Here is a 20247-nt window from a genome sequence, read left to right as displayed (position 1 = left end):
ACATTCCCTTTCTGTTCTTTGAAAATACATTCTTGTTGGTGCGATATATGCCTGACTGATGACAACTTATTTGAATGTCCATTTTCCAAAATTGTCTGGCCTCCAAGGTCTAACATACCTTTTTAGCAAAAGCATGCATTTCGTTTCTGCTGTGTTGCTGGCATTAACACGTCAACAACTGATACCTGAGCAAGACGGGCATCAAGGGCTCAGATTGTTACCTATTCAAAGGTAAAGTAAGTTTGTGTGAATTGCAACAATTAAATTTTGAGTTTTGAAGCATTAGAAAGGATTGGTGTTGCATGCAACCAGACACCAGCAGACTGAAAGTGGAACAAAGGCAGTTGCAAAGAAAGAAATGTGCAGGACACGTATGTTTGCAAGTGTGTGATATTTACGTGGTAACATCATTGATTTTGCACGTATTGAAGACAACAAAGTAGATTTAGCTGGTAACTAACATTTGAACATGTTTCATAGATATAATTTCTATCCGATTAAGCCTTGTCATTTCACCTTTCAGACAATTGTCACCTGAACATTAGCATTTGCTTTTTCATTGCATTGGTGAGTGCTCCCATGTTCGGGTCATAGATGTCTGGCTCTTCACTTGCAACTTTGTGAATAATCTGGACCCGTTTGACAAGTGACATGTAATGATGGATCTCTACATGGTGATGCTAACAAGAAAGTGCACTATTTTCTTCCCAATTCAACCTCTTTTTCCAGCCTTCATCACCTTTCAGAAAGATTTGTAACACTGTGCAACCAGGGCAGACTCAGGAAACTGGTACATGAGTGCAAACAGAATCACCCCATCAGAATACTCTTTCCTTAGTTCTGTTGAAGTGTAATACGGACTCGAAACGTTAACTGTGCTCCTCTCCGCAGATGCTGCCAGACATGCTGAGTTTTTCCAGGTATTTTTCTTTTTCCATCAGTATACTCGGTGTGGTGAATTGTTTCATCACTGGCCAACGTTTGCACTGAGAAATCAACATGACTTTATACTGTAAAGCTTTTGTTTCCAATGCATTTCTGCAGCTGAGCAGATTTCACTGCAGATTTTTAAGAGGCAGAAGGGGCTATGTGCTGTTACAGTAGGATGATTGGATTTAGCTAATCTTCTTCATTCTTTGCCATTAGCCATCTTTTCGGTGTCCATGTATTCTGGTTAAATATGACCTTAAAATAGAAGTTAAGGACTTGCCTATTGGGATGAAATTTGTTGACCTCCTTTGATCACCCACTGACAATTAACGTTTTACCTTTTCATCCTGGAATCGTGCTTGGATTTTGCCTCAATGGACTGAAGTCATCACCTCCAACAATTGGCACTGTATTTCACTTTCCTCAAGCCCGTCCGCGCTTTGATGATAACTGGTCATGTCAGATGAGATCTGCCTATGAAGTCACCTCAACAATGGTACTTATGGCCATTTAAAAACACAGGCTCTAAGTGATGCCTGTTGTGGTGCCTTGTTTGCAATATCATCATTAGATATTACAGTTCACAGTTTTTCTGTAATTTTGACTATGTCTGGCAAATATGACACTAATGGTAACATTCCCTTTCTGATATTTGAAAGTTAATTCTTCTGATGCGATATATACCTGACTGATGACACCTGAATTGACATCCATTTTCCAAAATTGCCTGGCCTCCAAGGTCTAACAGATGTGTTCAGCAACAGTATGCATTTAGTTTCTGCTTCATTGCTGACATTAAAACGTCGATACCTGAGCAAGACGGGCATCAAGGGCACAGATTTTTACCTATTCAAAGGTAATGTAATTATGTGTGAATTTCAATATTTAAAAGTTGATTTTTGAAGCATTATAATTGATTGTTCTTACATGCAACCAGAGACCAGCAGACTGAAAGTGAAACGAAGGGAGTTGCAAAGAAAGAAATGTGTAGGAGATGTAAGTTTGTAAGTCTGGCATCTTTACTTTGTAACATCATTGCTCTTGCAATTACTGAGCCAACAAAAGTAGATTTAGCATGTAATTAATGCTTGAACATGTTTCATAGATATCATTTCTATCCGATTTAGACTTGTCATTTCACCTTTCAGACAATTGTGTCCTGAACATTAGCATTAGCTTTTTCATTGCTTTGGTAAGTGCCACCATGTTCTGGTCATAGATGTCTGGCTCTTCACGTGCAACCTTGTGGGCAATCTGGAACCATTTGGCAACTGACATGTCATGACAGATCTCTACTAGACGATGCTAACAAGAATGTGCTCTCTTTTCTTCACAATTCAAGCTCTTTACCCTGCCTTCATCAGCTTTCAGAAACATTTGTAACACTGTGCAACCAGGGCAGTCTCTGGACACTACAACATGAGAGTGCAAACAGAACCATCCCATCAGATTATTCATTGTGGTGAGTTGTTACATCACTGGCCAAGTTTTCCATTGAGAAATTCACCAGACTTTATACTGTATACCTTTTGTTTGCAATGCATTTCTACAGCTGAGCAGATTTCACTGCAGATACTTTCAGTGGCAGAAGGTGCTATGTGTTCTTTCAGAAGGATGAGTGGATTTGGTTAATTGCCTTCATTTTTTGCCATTACCCATCTTTACGGTGTCCATGTGTTCTGGTTAAATATGACCTTAAAATAGAAGTAAAGGACTTGCCTATTAGGAGTAGATTTGTTGCCCTGCTTTTATCACCCACTTCCAATCTACATTTTGTCCTTTTATCCTGGAATCAGGCTTGGAATCGCCTCGAAGGACTGAAGTCCTCACGTCCAGCAATTGCCACTTTATTTAACTTTACTGAAGCCCTTCCGCGCTTGGATGATAACAGGTCATGTCAGATGAGATGTGCCTGTGAAGTCACCTCAACATTGCTACTCATGGCTTCTTGAAAACACAGGCTCTAATTGATGCCTGTTGTCATGCCTTGTTTGTAATATCATCATCAGATATTGCAGACCACAGTTTTTCTGTAATTTTGACTATGTCTGGCAAACATGACTCTAATGGTAACATTCCCTTTCGGTTCTTTGAAAATACATTCTTGTTGGTGCGATATATGCCTGACTGATGACAACTTATTTGAATGTCCATTTTCCAAAATTGTCTGGCCTCCAAGGTCTAACATACCTTTTTAGCAAAAGCATGCATTTCGTTTCTGCTGTGTTGCTGGCATTAACACGTCAACAACTGATACCTGAGCAAGACGGGCATCAAGGGCTCAGATTGTTACCTATTCAAAGGTAAAGTAAGTTTGTGTGAATTGCAACAATTAAATTTTGAGTTTTGAAGCATTAGAAAGGATTGATGTTGCATGCAACCAGACACCAGCAGACTGAAAGTGGAACAAAGGGAGTTGCAAAGAAAGAAATGTGCAGGACACGTATGTTTGCAAGTGTGTGATATTTACGTGGTAACATCATTGATTTTGCATGTATTGAAGACAACAAAGTAGATTTAGCTGGTAACTAACACTTGAACATGTTTCATAGATATAATTTCTATCCGATTAAGCCTTGTCATTTCACCTTTCAGACAATTGTCACCTGAACATTAGCATTTGCTTTTTCATTGCATTGGTGAGTGCTCCCATGTTCGGGTCATAGATGTCTGGCTCTTCACCTGCAACTTTGTGAATAATCTGGACCCGTTTGACAAGTGACATGTAATGATGGATCTCTACATGGTGATGCTAACAAGAAAGTGCACTATTTTCTTCCCAATTCAACCTCTTTTTCCAGCCTTCATCACCTTTCAGAAAGATTTGTTACACTGTGCAACCAGGGCAGACTCAGGAAACTAGTACATGAGTGCAAACAGAATCACCCCATCAGAATACTCTTTCCTTAGTTCTGTTGAAGTGTAATACGGACTCGAAACGTTAACTGTGCTCCTCTCCGCAGATGCTGCCAGACATGCTGAGTTTTTCCAGGTATTTTTCTTTTTCCATCAGTAAACTCGGTGTGGTGAATTGTTTCATCACTGGCCAACGTTTGCACTGAGAAATCAACATGACTTTATACTGTAAAGCTTTTGTTTCCAATGCATTTCTGCAGCTGAGCAGATTTCACTGCAGATTTTTAAGAGGCAGAAGGGGCTATGTGCTGTTACAGTAGGATGATTGGATTTAGCTAATCTTCTTCATTCTTTGCCATTAGCCATCTTTTCGGTGTCCATGTATTCTGGTTAAATATGACCTTAAAATAGAAGTTAAGGACTTGCCTATTGGGATGAAATTTGTTGACCTCCTTTGATCACCCACTGACAATTAACGTTTTACCTTTTCATCCTGGAATCGTGCTTGGATTTTGCCTCAATGGACTGAAGTCATCACCTCCAACAATTGGCACTGTATTTCACTTTCCTCAAGCCCGTCCGCGCTTTGATGATAACTGGTCATGTCAGATGAGATCTGCCTATGAAGTCACCTCAACAATGGTACTTATGGCCATTTGAAAACACAGGCTCTAAGTGATGCCTGTTGTGGTGCCTTGTTTGCAATATCATCATCAGATATTACAGTTCACAGTTTTTCTGTAATTTTGACTATGTCTGGCAAATATGACACTAATGGTAACATTCCCTTTCTGATATTTGAAAGTTAATTCTTCTGATGCAATATATACCTGACTGATGACACCTGAATTGACATCCATTTTCCAAAATTGCCTGGCCTCCAAGGTCTAACAGATCTGTTCAGCAACAGTATGCATTTAGTTTCTGCTTCATTGCTGACATTAAAACGTCGATACCTGAGCAAGACGGGCATCAAGGGCACAGATTTTTACCTATTCAAAGGTAATGTAATTATGTGTGAATTTCAATATTTAAAAGTTGATTTTTGAAGCATTATAAATGATTGTTCTTACATGCAACCAGAGACCAGCAGACTGAAAGTGAAACGAAGGGAGTTGCAAAGAAAGAAATGTGTAGGAGATGTAAGTTTGTAATTCTGGCATCTTTACTTTGTAACATCATTGCTCTTGCAATTACTTAGCCAACAAAAGTAGATTTAGCATGTAATTAATGCTTGAACATGTTTCATAGATATCATTTCTATCCGATTTAGCCTTGTCATTTCACCTTTCAGACAATTGTGGCCTGAACATTAGCATTTGCTTTTTCATTGCTTTGGTAAGTGCCACCATGTTCTGGTCATAGATGTCTGGCTCTTCACGTGCAACCTTGTGGGCAATCTGGAACCATTTGGCAACTGACATGTCATGACGGATCTCTACTAGACGATGCTAACAAGAATGTGCTCTCTTTTCTTCACAATTCAAGCTCTTTACCCTGCCTTCATCAGCTTTCAGAAACATTTGTAACACTGTGCAACCAGGGCAGTCTCTGGACACTACAACATGAGAGTGCAAACAGAACCATCCCATCAGATTATTCATTGTGGTGGGTTGTTACATCAGTGGCCAAGTTTTCCATTGAGAAATTCACCAGACTTTATACTGTATACCTTTTGTTTGCAATGCATTTCTACAGCTGAGCAGATTTCACTGCAGATACTTTCAGTGGCAGAAGGTACTATGTGTTCTTTCAGAAGGATGAGTGGATTTGGTTAATTGCCTTCATTTTTTGCCATTACCCATCTTTACGGTGTCCATGTGTTCTGGTTAAATATGACCTTAAAATAGAAGTAAAGGACTTTCCTATTGGGATTAGATTTGTTGCCCTGCTTTTATCACCCACTTCCAATCTACATTTTGTCCTTTTATCCTGGAATCAGGCTTGGAATCGCCTCGAAGGACTGAAGTCCTCACGTCCAGCAATTGCCACTTTATTTAACTTTACTGAAGCCCTTCCGCGCTTGGATGATAACAGGTCATGTCAGATGAGATGTGCCTGTGAAGTCACCTCAACGTTGCTACTCATGGCTTCTTGAAAACACAGGCTCTAATTGATGCCTGTTGTCATGCCTTGTTTGTAATATCATCATCAGATATTGCAGACCACAGTTTTTCTGTAATTTTGACTATGTCTGGCAAACATGACTCTAATGGTAACATTCCCTTTCTGTTCTTTGAAAATACATTCTTGTTGGTGCGATATATGCCTGACTGATGACAACTTATTTGAATGTCCATTTTCCAAAATTGTCTGGCCTCCAAGGTCTAACATACCTTTTTAGCAAAAGCATGCATTTCGTTTCTGCTGTGTTGCTGGCATTAACACGTCAACAACTGATACCTGAGCAAGACGGGCATCAAGGGCTCAGATTGTTACCTATTCAAAGGTAAAGTAAGTTTGTGTGAATTGCAACAATTAAATTTTGAGTTTTGAAGCATTAGAAAGGATTGGTGTTGCATGCAACCAGACACCAGCAGACTGAAAGTGGAACAAAGGCAGTTGCATAGAAAGAAATGTGCAGGACATGTATATTTGCAAGTGTGTGATATTTACGTGGTAACATCATTGATTTTGCACGTATTGAAGACAACAAAGTAGATTTAGCTGGTAACTAACACTTGAACATGTTTCATAGATATAATTTCTATCCGATTAAGCCTTGTCATTTCACCTTTCAGACAATTGTCACCTGAACATTAGCATTTGCTTTTTCATTGCATTGGTGAGTGCTCCCATGTTCGGGTCATAGATGTCTGGCTCTTCACCTGCAACTTTGTGAATAATCTGAAACTGTTTGACAAATGACATGTAATGATGGATCTCTACATGGTGATGCTAACAAGAAAGTGCTCTCTTTTCTTCCCAATTCAAGCTCTTTTTCCAGCCTTGATCACCTTTCAGAAAGATTTGTAACACTGTGCAACCAGGGCAGACTCAGGAAACTAGTACATGAGTGCAAACAGAATCACCCCATCAGAATACTCTTTCCTTAGTTCTGTTGACGTGTAATATGGACTCGAAATGTTAACTGTGCTCCTCTCCTCAGATGTTGCCAGACATGCTGAGTGTTTCCAGGTATTTTTCTTTTTCCATCAGAATACTCGTTGTGGTGAATTGTTTCATCACTGGCCAACGTTTGCATTGAGAAATCAACATGACTTTATACTGTATACCTTTTGTTTCTAATGCATTTCTGCAGCTGAGCAGATTTCACTGCAGATTTTTAAAAGGCAGAAGGTGCTATGTGCTGTTTCAGTAGGATGAGTGGATTTGGCTAATCTTCTTCATTCTTTGCCATTACCCATCTTTTCGGTGTCCATGTATTCTGGTTAAATATGACCTTAAAAAAGAAGTTAAGGACTTGCCTATTGGGATGAAATTTGTTGACCTCCTTTGATCACCCACTGACAATTAACGTTTTACCCTTTCATCCTGGAATCGTGCTTGGATTTTGCCTCAAAGGACTGAAGTCATCACCTCCAACAATTGGCACTGTATTTCACTTTACTCAAGCCCGTCCGCGCTTTGATGATAACTGGTCATGTCAGATGAGATCTGCATGTGAAGTCACCTCAACAATGGTACTGATGGCGATTTGAAAACACAGGCTCTAAGTGATGCCTGTTGTGGTGCCTTGTTCGCAATATCATCATCAGATATTACAGTTCACACTTATTCTGTAATTTTGACTATGTCTGGCAAATATGACACTAATGGTAACATTCCCTTTCTGATATTTGAAAGTTAATTCTTCTGATGCGATATATACCTGACTGATGACACCTGTATTGACATCCATTTTCCAAAATTGTCTGGCCTCCACGGTCTAACAGATCTGTTCAGCTACAGCATGCATTTAGTTTCTGCTTCATTGCTCACATTAAAACGTCGACAACTGAAACCTGAGCAAGACGGGCATCAAGGGCACAGATTTTTACCTATTCAAAGGTAATGTAATTATGTGTGAATTTCAATATTTAAATGTTGAGTTTTGAAGCATTATAAATGATTGTTCTTACATGCAACCAGAGACCAGCAGACTGAAAGTGAAATGAAGGGAGTTGCAAAGAAAGAAATGTGCAGGAGATGTAAGTTTGTAATTCTGGGATCTTTACTTTGTAACATCATTGCTCTTGCAGTTACTGAAGCCAATAAAGTAGATTTAGCATGTAATTAATGCTTGAACATGTTTCATAGATATCATTTCTATCCGATTTAGCCTTGTCATTTCACCTTTCAGACAATTGTGGCCTGAACATTAGCATTTGCTTTTTCATTGCTTTGGTAAGTGCCACCATGTTCGGGTCATAGATGTCTGGCACTTCACCTGCAACCTTGTGGGCAATATGGAACCATTTGACAACTGACATGTCATGACGGATATCGACATGGCGATGCAAACAAGAATGTGCTCATTTTTCTTCACAATTCAAGCTCTTTTCCCTGCCTTCATCAGCTTTCAGAAACATTTGTAACACTGTGCAACCAGGGCAGTCTCTGGACACTACAACATGAGAGTGCAAATAGAATCTTCCCATCAGATTATTCATTGTGGTGAGTTGTTACATCACTGGCCAAGTTTTCCACTGAGAAATTCACCAGACTTTATACTGTATACCTTTTGTTTGCAATGCATTTCTACAGCTGAGCAGATTTCACTGCAGATTCTTTCAGTGGCAGAAGGTGCTATGTGTTCTTTCAGAAGGATGAGTGGATTTGGTTAATTGCCTTCATTTTTTCACCATTATACATCTTTTTGGTGTCCATGTATTCTGGTTAATTATGACCTTAAAATAGAAGTAAAGGACTTGCCTATTGGGTTTAGATTTGTTGCCCTTCTTTTATCACCCATTTCCAATCTACATTTTTCCTTTCATCCTGGAATCAGGCATGGATTTTGCCCGGAAGGACTGAAGTCCTCACGTCCAGCAATTGGCACTTTATTTAATTTAACTAAAGCCCTTCCACGCTTTGATGATAACTGGTCATGTCAGATGAGATGTGCCTGTGAAGTCACCTCAACAGTGGTACTCATGGCTTCTTGAAAACACAGGCTCTAATTGATGCCTGTTGTGGTTCCTTGTTTGTAATATCATCATCAGATATTACAGTTCACAGTTTTTCTGTAATTTTGACTATGTCTGGCAAACATGACTCTAATGGTAACATTCCCTTTCTGTTCTTTGAAAATACATTCTTGTTGGTGCGATATATGCCTGACTGATGACAACTTATTTGAATGTCCATTTTCCAAAATTGTCTGGCCTCCAAGGTCTAACATACCTTTTTAGCAAAAGCATGCATTTCGTTTCTGCTGTGTTGCTGGCATTAACACGTCAACAACTGATACCTGAGCAAGACGGGCATCAAGGGCTCAGATTGTTACCTATTCAAAGGTAAAGTAAGTTTGTGAGAATTGCAACAATTAAAATTTGAGTTTTGAAGCATTAGAAAGGATTGGTGTTGCATGCAACCAGACACCAGCAGACTGAAAGTGGAACAAAGGCAGTTGCAAAGAAAGAAATGTGCAGGACATGTATATTTGCAAGTGTGTGATATTTACGTGGTAACATCATTGATTTTGCACGTATTGAAGACAACAAAGTAGATTTAGCTGGTAACTAACACTTGAACATGTTTCATAGATATAATTTCTATCCGATTAAGCCTTGTCATTTCACCTTTCAGACAATTGTCACCTGAACATTAGCATTTGCTTTTTCATTGCATTGGTGAGTGCTCCCATGTTCGGGTCATAGATGTCTGGCTCTTCACCTGCAACTTTGTGAATAATCTGAAACTGTTTGACAAATGACATGTAATGATGGATCTCTACATGGTGATGCTAACAAGAAAGTGCTCTCTTTTCTTCCCAATTCAACCTCTTTTTCCAGCCTTGATCACCTTTCAGAAAGATTTGTAACACTGTGCAACCAGGGCAGACTCAGGAAACTAGTACATGAGTGCAAACAGAATCACCCCATCAGAATACTCTTTCCTTAGCTCTGCTGAAGAGTCAAACGGACTCGAAACATTAACTGTGCTCCACTCCGCAGATGCTGCCAGACATGCTGAGTTTTTCCGGTATTTTTCTTTTTCCATCAGAAGACTCGTTGTGGTGAATTGTTACATCACTGGCCAACGTTTGCATTGAGAAATTGACATGACTTTATACTGTAGACCTCTTGTTTACAATGCATTTCGGCAGCTGAGCAGATTTCACTGCAGATTTTTAAGAGGCAGAAGGTGCTATGTTTTGTTTCAGTAGGATGATTGGATTTGGCTAATCTTCTTCATTCTTTGCCATTACCCATCTCTTCGTTGTTCTTGTATTCTGGTTAAATATGACCTTAAAAGAGAAGTTACGGACTTGCCTATTGGGATGAAATTTGTTGACCTGCTTTGATCACCCTCTGCCAATTAACGTTTTACCCTTTCATCCTGGAATCGTGCTTGGATTTTGCCTCAAAGGACTGAAGTCATCACCTCCAACAATTGGCACTGTATTTCACTTTACTCAAGCCCGTCCGCGCTTTGATGATAACTGGTCATGTCAGATGAGATCTGCATGTGAAGTCACCTCAACAATGGTACTTATGGCGATTTGAAAACACAGGCTGTATGTGATGCCTGTTGTGGTGCCTTGTTTGCAATATCATCATCAGGTATTACTGTTCACAGTTTTTCTGTAATTTTGACCAAGCCTGGCAAATATGACACAAATGGTAACATTCCCATTCTGATATTTGAAAGTTAATTCTTCTGATGCAATATATACCTGACTGATGACACCTGAATTGACGTCCATTTTCCAAAATTGCCTGGCCTCCAAGGTCTAACATACCTTATCAGCAACGGCATGCATTTAGCTTCTGCTTCATTGCTCACGTTATAACGTAGACAACTGATACCTGAACAAGACGGGCATCAAGGGCACAGATTTTTACCTATTTCAAGCTAATGTAATTATGCGTGAATTTCAATATATAAATGTTGATTTTTGAAGCATTATAAATGATTGTTCTTACATGCAACCATGGTCTCCAGCAGACTGAAAGTGAAATGAAGGGAGTTGCAAAGAAAGAAATGTGCAGGAGATGTAAGTTTGTAAGTCTGTGATCTTTACTTTGTAACATCATTGCTCTTGCAGTTACTGAAGCCAACAAAGTAGATTTAGCATGTAATTGATGCTTGAACATGTTTCATAGATATCATTTCTATCCGATTTAGCCTTGTCATTTCACCTTTCCGACAATTGTGGCCTGAACATTAGCATTTGCTTTTTCATTGCTTTGGTAAGGGCCACCATGTTCGGGTCATAGATGTCCGGCACTTCACCTGCAACCTTGTGGGCAATATGGAACCGTTTGACAACTGAAATGTCATCATGGATCTCTACATGGCGATGCAAACAAGAATGTGCTCTCTTTTCATCACAAGTCAAGCTCTTTTCCCTGCCTTCATCACCTTTCTGAAACATTTGTAACACTGTGCAACCAGGGCAGTCTCAGGACACTACAACATGAGAGTGCAAACAGAATCTTCCCATCAGAATATTCATTGTGGTGAGTTGTTACACCACTGGCCAAGATTTCCATTGAGAAATTTACATGACTTTATACTGTATAACTTTTGTTTTCAATGTATTTCTACAGCTGAGCAGATTTCACTGTAGATACTTTCAGAGGCAGAAGGTGCTATGTGTTGTTTCTGAAGGATGAGTGGAATTGGTTAATTTTCTTCTTTCTTTGCCTTTACCCATCTTTTCGGTGTCCATGTATTCTGCTTTAATATGACCTTAAAAGACAAGTTAAGGATATGCCTATTGTTATTAGATTTGTTGCCAGGCTTTGATCACCCAATGCCAATTAACGTTTTGCCCTTTCATTCTGGAATCAGGCATGGATTTTGCCTAGAAGTGCTGAAGTCCTCACCTCCAACAATTGGCACTGTATTTCACTTTCCTGAAGCCATTCCGTTCTCTGATGATAACTGGTCATGTCAGATGAGATGTGCCTGTGAAGTCATCTCAACAGTAGTGCCCATGGCTTCTTGAACACACAGGCACTAATTGATGCATGTTGTGGTGCCCTGTTTGTAATATCATCATCAGAAATTACAGTTCACAGTTTTTCTGTAATTTTGACTATGTCTGGCAAACATGACTCTGGTAAAATTCACTTTCTGATATTTGAAAGTACATTCTTGTTGGTGCGATATATACCTGACTGATGACACCTTAATTGCATGTCCATTTTGCAAAATTGTCTAGCCTCCAAGGTCTAACATACCTTTTTCGCAAAAGAATGCATTTCGGTTCTGTTCTGTTGCTGACATTAACACGACAACAACTGATACCTGAGCAAGACGGGCATCAAGGTTTCAGATTGTTACCAATACATGCTAAAGTAATTATGTGTGAAATGCAACAATTAAATGTTTAGTTTTGAAGAATTATAAAGGCTGGGTGTCACATGCAACCACACACAGGCAGACTAAAAGTGAAACGCAGGGAGTTGCAAGGAAAGAAATGTACAGTATATGTATGTTTGCAAGTGTGTGATATTTACATTTTAACATCATTGATTATGCAATTATTTGAGACAACAAAGTAGATGTAGCTGGTAAGTAATGCTTGAACATGTTTCAAAGATATCTTTTCTATTCGATTAAGCCTTGTCATTTCACCTTTCAGACAATTGTCGCCTGAACATTAGCATTTGCTGTTTCATTGCTTTGGTAAGTGCCACCATGTTCTGGTCATGGATGTCTGCCTCCTACATGCAACCTTCTGGGCAATCTGGAACCATTTGGCAACTGACATGTCATGATGGATCTCTACTAGCCGATGCTAACAAGAATGTGCTCTCTTTTCTTCGCAATTCAAGCTCTTTTCCCTGCCTTCATCAGCTTTCATAAACATTTGTAACACTGTGCAACCAGGGCAGTCTCAGGACACTACAACATGAGAGTGCAAACAGAAACTTCCCATCAGATCATTCATTGTGGTGAGTTGTTACATCACTGGCCAAGTTTTCCATTGAGAAATTCATCAGACTTTATACTGTATACCTTTTGTTTGCAATGCATTTGTACAGCTGAGCAGATTTCACGCAGATACTTTCAATGGCAGAAGGTGCTATGTGTTCTTTCAGAAGGATGAGTGGATTTGGTTAATTGACATCATTTTTTGCCATTACCCATCTTTACGGTGTACATGTTTTCTGGTTAAATATGACCTTAAAATAGAAGTAAAGGACTTGCCTATTGGGATTAGATTTGTTGCCCTGCTTTTATCACCCACTTCCAATCTACATTTTGTCCTTTTATCTTGGAATCAGGCTTGGAATCGCCTCAGAGGATTGCAATCCACACGTCCAGCAATTGCCAATTTATTTAACTTTACTGAAGCCCTTCCGCGCTTGGATGATAACAGGACATGTCAGATGAGATGTGCCTGTGAAGTTACCTCAACATTGCTACTAATGGCTTCTTGAAAACACAGGCTCTATTTGATGCTTGTTGTCATGCCTTGTTTGTAATATCATCATCAGATATTACAGACCACAGTTTTTCTGTAATTTTGACTATGCCTGGCAAACATGACTCTAATGGTAACATTCCCTTTCTTTTCTTTGAAAATACATTCTTGTTGGTGCGATATATGCCTGACTGATGACAACTTATCTGAATGTCCATTTTCCAAAATTGTCTGGCCTCCAAGGTCTAACATACCTTTTTAGCAAAAGCATGCAGTTCGTTTCTGCTGTGTTGCTGGCATTAACACGTCAACAACTGATACCTGAGCAAGACGGGCATCAAGGGCTCAGACTTTCAGGCGCTTCTGTAACACTGACCATCCAGGGCAGACCCAGGACACCAGGACAGTAGTTAAACGGTTTTTCCCCATCAAAATTCCTGTTGTGGTGAATTGTTACAGCACTGGTCAAGTTTTGTATTGAGAAATGGACATGATTTTGTACAATATGACTGGTGTTTAGGGCATTTAGGTGTATTTCTGAACCTGAACAGAGTTCACTGCAGATATCTAAAGAGGCAGAAGGCGCTATGGTTTGTTTCAAAAGGGCATAAATGTCCGGTTCTTCACGAGCAAACTAGCGAGTAAACTGGAACTCTTGACAACTGACAGGTCATGATGGATTTCAATCTCCTTCGACTCATTATAATGTGCTCGGCATTCTTCCCAAAACAATCTGTCTTTCCAATATATTCCAACTTTCAGAAAGGATTCTTTTCTGAGGGCTACCAATCAAGGTGATGTGTAACCTATCCAGTCTAAAGTCATCACAACAAGAGTGCAAACAGCTTGTTCCCTTCAAAACCCTGTACATTCTGCTTGTTGTGGGGAGTTTTGATTGCAATGGCCTAGATCTCTGTTGTGAAATTGTTGTGACTTTACACTGAATACCTCTTGTTTGTGTTGCTTTTCTGGACCTGAGCACATATTGCAGGCAGCACTTCCAAAGAGGTTGCTTCAAATGATGAGTGGAATTGGTGACTTTTTTTCATTCTCAACCACTACCCATCGTTTTGGTGAACATCTTTTCTGGAATGTCATGACCTTACCCAAACACATCTTAATTTTCCCAGCAAGATAACATCTAACCGACTGGGGTGAGATTTGTCTGCCTTCTTAAACCACCTGTTGTGAATTTGTTCATTTTGCTTGTTGATCCTGCAATCATTATTTCATTGCTGCCTGTATTGACTGAAGTCCTAAACTCTAAATGCATTATTTCTTCTTTATTTCACTGTCTTGAAGTCTGTCTTTACCTTTATCTCTTCTTTGCAATGCATTTCTGTTCCAGAGCAGATTTGATTGGGGATGTGTAAGAGGCAGTAGGTGCGATGGTTTGTTTCAAAAGGATGAGTGGATTTGGTTAATTTTGTTCATTTTTCGCCATTACCCATCGTTTTGCTGACCATGTGTTCTGGAATAATATGAACTTACACAAACACATCTTTTCTGGCATAACATGACCTTACAATATCGCATTTTAATTTACCCGTCCAGGTAGCAACTAGCCAGCTGGGGTCAGATTTGTTTGCCTTCTATAACCACTCGTTGCTAAATTGTTGGTTTTGCCTGTTCATCCTGCAATCTTTATTTTATTATTGCCTGTAATGACTGAAGCCCTATGTTCTAAATGCACTATTTCCTCTTTAGATTTCACTGTCCTGAAGTCTCTCCTTACCTGTACGCAAACTGGCACTTGCATGTGCAATGTGATATGTGAAGTCATCTCAACAGTGGCACCCACAGGTTCTTGAAAGAAAGACTCTAAAATGTTACCCTGTTTGGTGCATTGATGTCTGGCTCTTCATGTGCAATCTTGTGAGACATGAGTAAACCTTGACAACTGACAAAACATGATGGATCTCTACATAGCGATGTTAACCATAAGGTGTTCTCTTTAGACCACAGTTCAATGTTTCTTCCTCCTACGTCATCTTTCAGATTCATTTGTAGCGCTGTGCAACCAGGGCATTCTCAGGACACCAGAACATGAGTGCAAACACAATCTTCCCATCAGAATACTCATTGTGGTGAATTGTAACTGCACTGGCTCAGTTTTCCATTGAGAAATTGACCTGACTTTATACTGTCTACTTCTTGTATACAATGCATTTCTACAGTTGAGCAGACTTCAGTGGAGATATTTTAACAGGCAGCTTTTCCAAACAGCTTGCTTCAAGAAAGTGAACGGAAGTGATGAATTCTTTTCATTCCCAACGACTGCCCATTGTTTCAGTGACTAACGTTTCTGGAATAACATGATCTTACAATAGTACACCTTACTTTTGCCCACAGTTAAGAGCCAAAATTATTTGTGTGAGATGTGTCTGCCTTTTTCATTTTGCCTCCTCATGCTGCAATCTTTTTTAATTATAATTGCCTGTAACAGGTGCAGTCCTAAGCTCTAACCAAGCTAATTGTACTTTATTTCACTTATTCCACTTTCCTGAAGTCTGTGTTTGCCTTTGTGAGAACTGCTATGAAATGTGCACTGTGAAGTCAGCTCAACAGGGGTACTCAAAGCATCTTGAAAACACAGGCTCTAAGTGCAGCTTGTTGTGGTGCCTTGGTTGTCATATCATCATCACACATTACAGTTCAGTTTTTCTGTAATGCTGACTATGAGTGGCAAACATGACTCTAATGCTCACATTCCCTTTCTGATATTTGAAAGTGCATTCTTGTTGGAGCGATATATACCTGACTTGGTTGAATTTCCATTTTCAAAATGTGTCTGGCCACCAAGTTCTAACAGACCTTTTTAGCAACAGCATGGATTTAATTTGTACTGAATCGCTGAGATTAACGCGTCAGGAACTGAATTTCGGGCAACACGGTATCAAAGACACTCATTGTTACCTATTCCAAGGTGACATAATGCAGTGTTAATTGCAGCATTTAAATCTTGAGTTTTGAAGCATTATAAAGGATTGGTGCTACATGCAAGCAGTCACCCGCAGTCTGGAAGTGAAATGGAAGGAGGAGCAAAGACAGAAATGTGCAGGAGCTGTAAGTTTGCAAGTTTGTGATCTTAACTTTGCAACATCATTGATTTTGCAGTTAATGAAGTCAGCAAAATAGATTAAGCTACTGACTAGGGCTCGAACATGTTTCATTGATATCATTTCTGTCCGATTTAGGCTGGTCATTTCAGCCTAAATTGTCACCTGAACATTAGCATTTTCTTTTTCATTGCTTTGGTAAGTGCTACCATGTTTGGGTCATAGATGTCTGTCTCTTGACTTGAAACTTTGTGAGTAACCTGGAACCGTTGACAACTGACATGTCACGTTGGATCTCTACACGGTGATGCTAACAAGAATGTGCGCTCTTTTCATCCCTGTTCAAGTACTTTTTCCTGCCTTAATTACTTTTCAGGCGCTTCTGTAACACTGAGCATCCAGGGCAGACCCAGGACACCAGGACAGTAGTTAAAAGGTTTCTCCCCATCAAAATTCCTGTTGTGGTGAACAGTTACAGCACTGGTCAAGTTTTGTATTGAGAAATGGACATGATTTTATACAATATGACCGGTGTTTAGGGCATTTAGGTGTATTTCTGAACCTGAACAGATTTCACTGCGGATATCTAAAGAGGCAGAAGGCGCTATGTTTTGTTTCAAAAGGGCATAAATGTCCGTTTCTTCACGAGCAAACTAGCGAGTAAACTGGAACTCTTGACAACTGACAGGTCATGATGGATTTCAATCTCCTTTTACTCATTATAATGTGCTCTGCATTCTTCCAAAACAATCTGTCTTTCCAATATATTCCAACTTTCAGAAAGGATTCTTTTCTGAGGGCTACCAGTCAAGGTGCTGTGTAACCTATCCAGTCTAAAGTCACCACAACAAGAGTGCAAACAGCTTGTTCCCTTCAAAACCCTGTACATTCTGCTTGTTGTGGGGAGTTTTGATTGCAATGTCCTAGATCTCTCTTGTGAAATTGTTGTGACTTTACACGGTATACCTCTTGTTTGTGTTGCTTTTCTGCACCTGAGCACATATTGCAGGCAGCACTTTCAAAGAGCTTGCTTCAAATGATGAGTGGAATTGGTGACTTTTTTTCATTCTCAACCACTGCCCATCGTTTTGGTGAACATCTTTTCTGGAATGTCATGACCTTACCCAAACACATCTTAATTTTCCCTGCAAGATAACATCTAACCGACTGGGGTGAGATTTGTCTGCCTTCTTAAACCACCTGTTGTGAATTTGTTCATTTTGCTTGTTGATCCTGCAAACATTATTTCATTGTTGCCTGTATTGACTGAAGTCCTAAACACTAAATGCATTATTTCTTCTTTATTTCACTGTCTTAAAGTCTGTCTTTACCTTTATCTCTTCTTTGCAATGCATTTCTGTACCAGAGCAGATTTGATTGGGGATGTGTAAGAGGCAGTAGGTGCGATGGTTTGTTTCAAAAGGACGAGTGGATTTGGTTAATTTTGTTCATTTTTCGCCATTATTCGTCTTTTTGCTGAGCATGTGTTCTGGAATAATATGAACTTACACGAACACATCTTTTCTGGCAGAACATGACCTTACAATATCGCATTTTAATTTTCCCTTCCAGGTAGTAACTAGCCAGCTGGGGTCAGATTTGTTTGCCTTCTATAACCATTCGTTGCTAAATTGTTGGTTTTGCCTGTTCATCCTGCAATCTTTATTTTATTATTGCCTGTAATGACTGAAGCCCTATGTTCTAAATGCACTATTTCCTCTTTAGATTTCACTGTCCTGAAGTCTCTCCTTACCTGTACGCAAACTGGCACTTGCATGTGCGATGTGATATGTGAAGTCATCTCAACAGTGGTACCCACAGGTTCTTGAAAGAAAGACTCTAAAATGTTACCCTGTTTGGTGCATTGATGTCTGGCTCTTCATGGGGAATCTTGTGAGACATGAGTAAACCTTGACAACTGACGAAACATGATGGATCTCTACATAGCGATGTTAACCATAAGGTGTGTTCTTTAGAACCCAGTTCAATGTTTCTTCCTCCTACGTCGTCTTTCAGATTCATTTGTAGCGCAGTGCAACCAGGGCAGTCTCAGGATACCAGAACATGAGTGCAAACACAATCTTCCCATCAGAATACTCATTGTGGTGAATTGTAACTGCACTGGCCGAGTTTTCCATTGACAAATTGACCTGACTTTATAATGTCTACTTCTTGTATACAATGCATTTCTACAGTTGAGCAGACTTCACTGGAGATATTTTAACAGGCAGCTTTTCCAAACAGCTTGCTTCAAGAAAATGAACGGAAGTGGTGAATTCTTTTCAGTCCCATCAACTGCCCATTGTTTCAGTGAATAACGTTTCTGGAATAACATGATCTTACAATAGTACACCTTACTTTTCCAAACAGTTAACAGCCAAACTATTGGTGTGAGATGTGTCTGCCTTCTTCATTTTGCCTCCTCATCCTGCAATCTTTTTTTATTATAATTGCCTGTAACAGGTGCAGTCCTAAGCTCTAACCAAGCTAATTGTACTTTATTTCACTCATTCCACTTTCCTGAAGTCTGTGTTTGCCTTTCTGAGAACTGCTATGAAATGTGCACTGTGAAGTCAGCTCAAAAGCGGTACTCAAAGCATCTTGAAAACACAGGCTCTACGTGCAGCTTGTTGTGGTGCCTTGGTTGTCATATCATCATCACACATTACAATTCAGTTTTTCTGTAATGCTGACTATGAGTGGCAAACATGACTCTAATGGTCACATTCCCTTTCTGATATTTGAAAGTGCATTCTTTTTGGTGCGATATATACCTGACTTGGTTGAATTTCCATTTTCAAAATGTGTCTGACCACCAAGTTCAAACAGACCTTTTTAACAACAGCATGGATTTAACTTGTACTGCATCGCTGAGATTAACGCGTCAGGAACTGAAATCCGGGCAACACGGTATCAAAGACACTCATTGTTACCTATTCCAAGGTCACATAATGCAGTGTTAATTGCAGCATTTAAATATTGAGTTTTGAAGCATTATAAAGGATTGGTGCTACAAGCAAGCAGCCACCTGCACTCTAGAAGTGAAATGGAAAGAGGAGCCAAGAAAGAAATGTGCAGGAGATGTAAGTTTGCAAGTTTGTGATCTTAACTTTGTAACATCATTGATTTTGCAGTTAATGAAGTCAGCAAAGTAGATTAAGCTACTGACTAGGGCTCGAACATGTTTCATTGCTATCATTTCTGTCTGATTTAGGCTGGTCATTTCTCAATACAGACAATTGTCGCCTGAACATTAGCATTTGCTTTTTCATTGCTTTGCTAAGTGCTACCATGTTTGGGTCATAGATGTCTGTCTCTTGACTTGCAACTTTGTGAGTAACCTGGAACCTTTGACAACTGAAATGTCACGTTGGATCTCTACACGGTGATGCTAAAAAGAATGTGCGCTCTTCTCATCCCAGTTCAAGTACTTTTTCCTGCCTTAACCCCTTTTCAGGCACTTCCGTAACACTGAGCATTCAGGGCAGACTCAGGACACCAGGACAGTAGTTAAACGGTTTTTCCCCATCAAAATTCCTGTTGTGGTGAATTGTTACAGCACTGGTCAAGTTTTGTATTGAGAAATGGACATGATTTTGTACAATATGACTGGTGTTTAGGGCATTTAGGTGTATTTCTGAACCTGAACAGAGTTCACTGCAGATATCTAAAGAGGCAGAAGGCGCTATGTTTTGTTTCAAAAGGGCATAAATGTCCGGTTCTTCACGAGCAAACTAGCGAATAAACTGGAACTCTTGACAACTGACAGGTCGTGATGGATTTCAATCTCCTTCGACTCATTATAATGTGCTCGGCATTCTTCCCAAAACAATCTGTCTATCCAATATATTCCAACTT

This window comes from Cetorhinus maximus, chromosome 1, assembly GCF_964194155.1.
Source record: "Cetorhinus maximus chromosome 1, sCetMax3.hap1.1, whole genome shotgun sequence".
Classification (NCBI taxonomy): Eukaryota; Metazoa; Chordata; class Chondrichthyes; order Lamniformes; family Cetorhinidae; genus Cetorhinus; species Cetorhinus maximus.
This window is presented reverse-complemented; position numbering follows the sequence as displayed.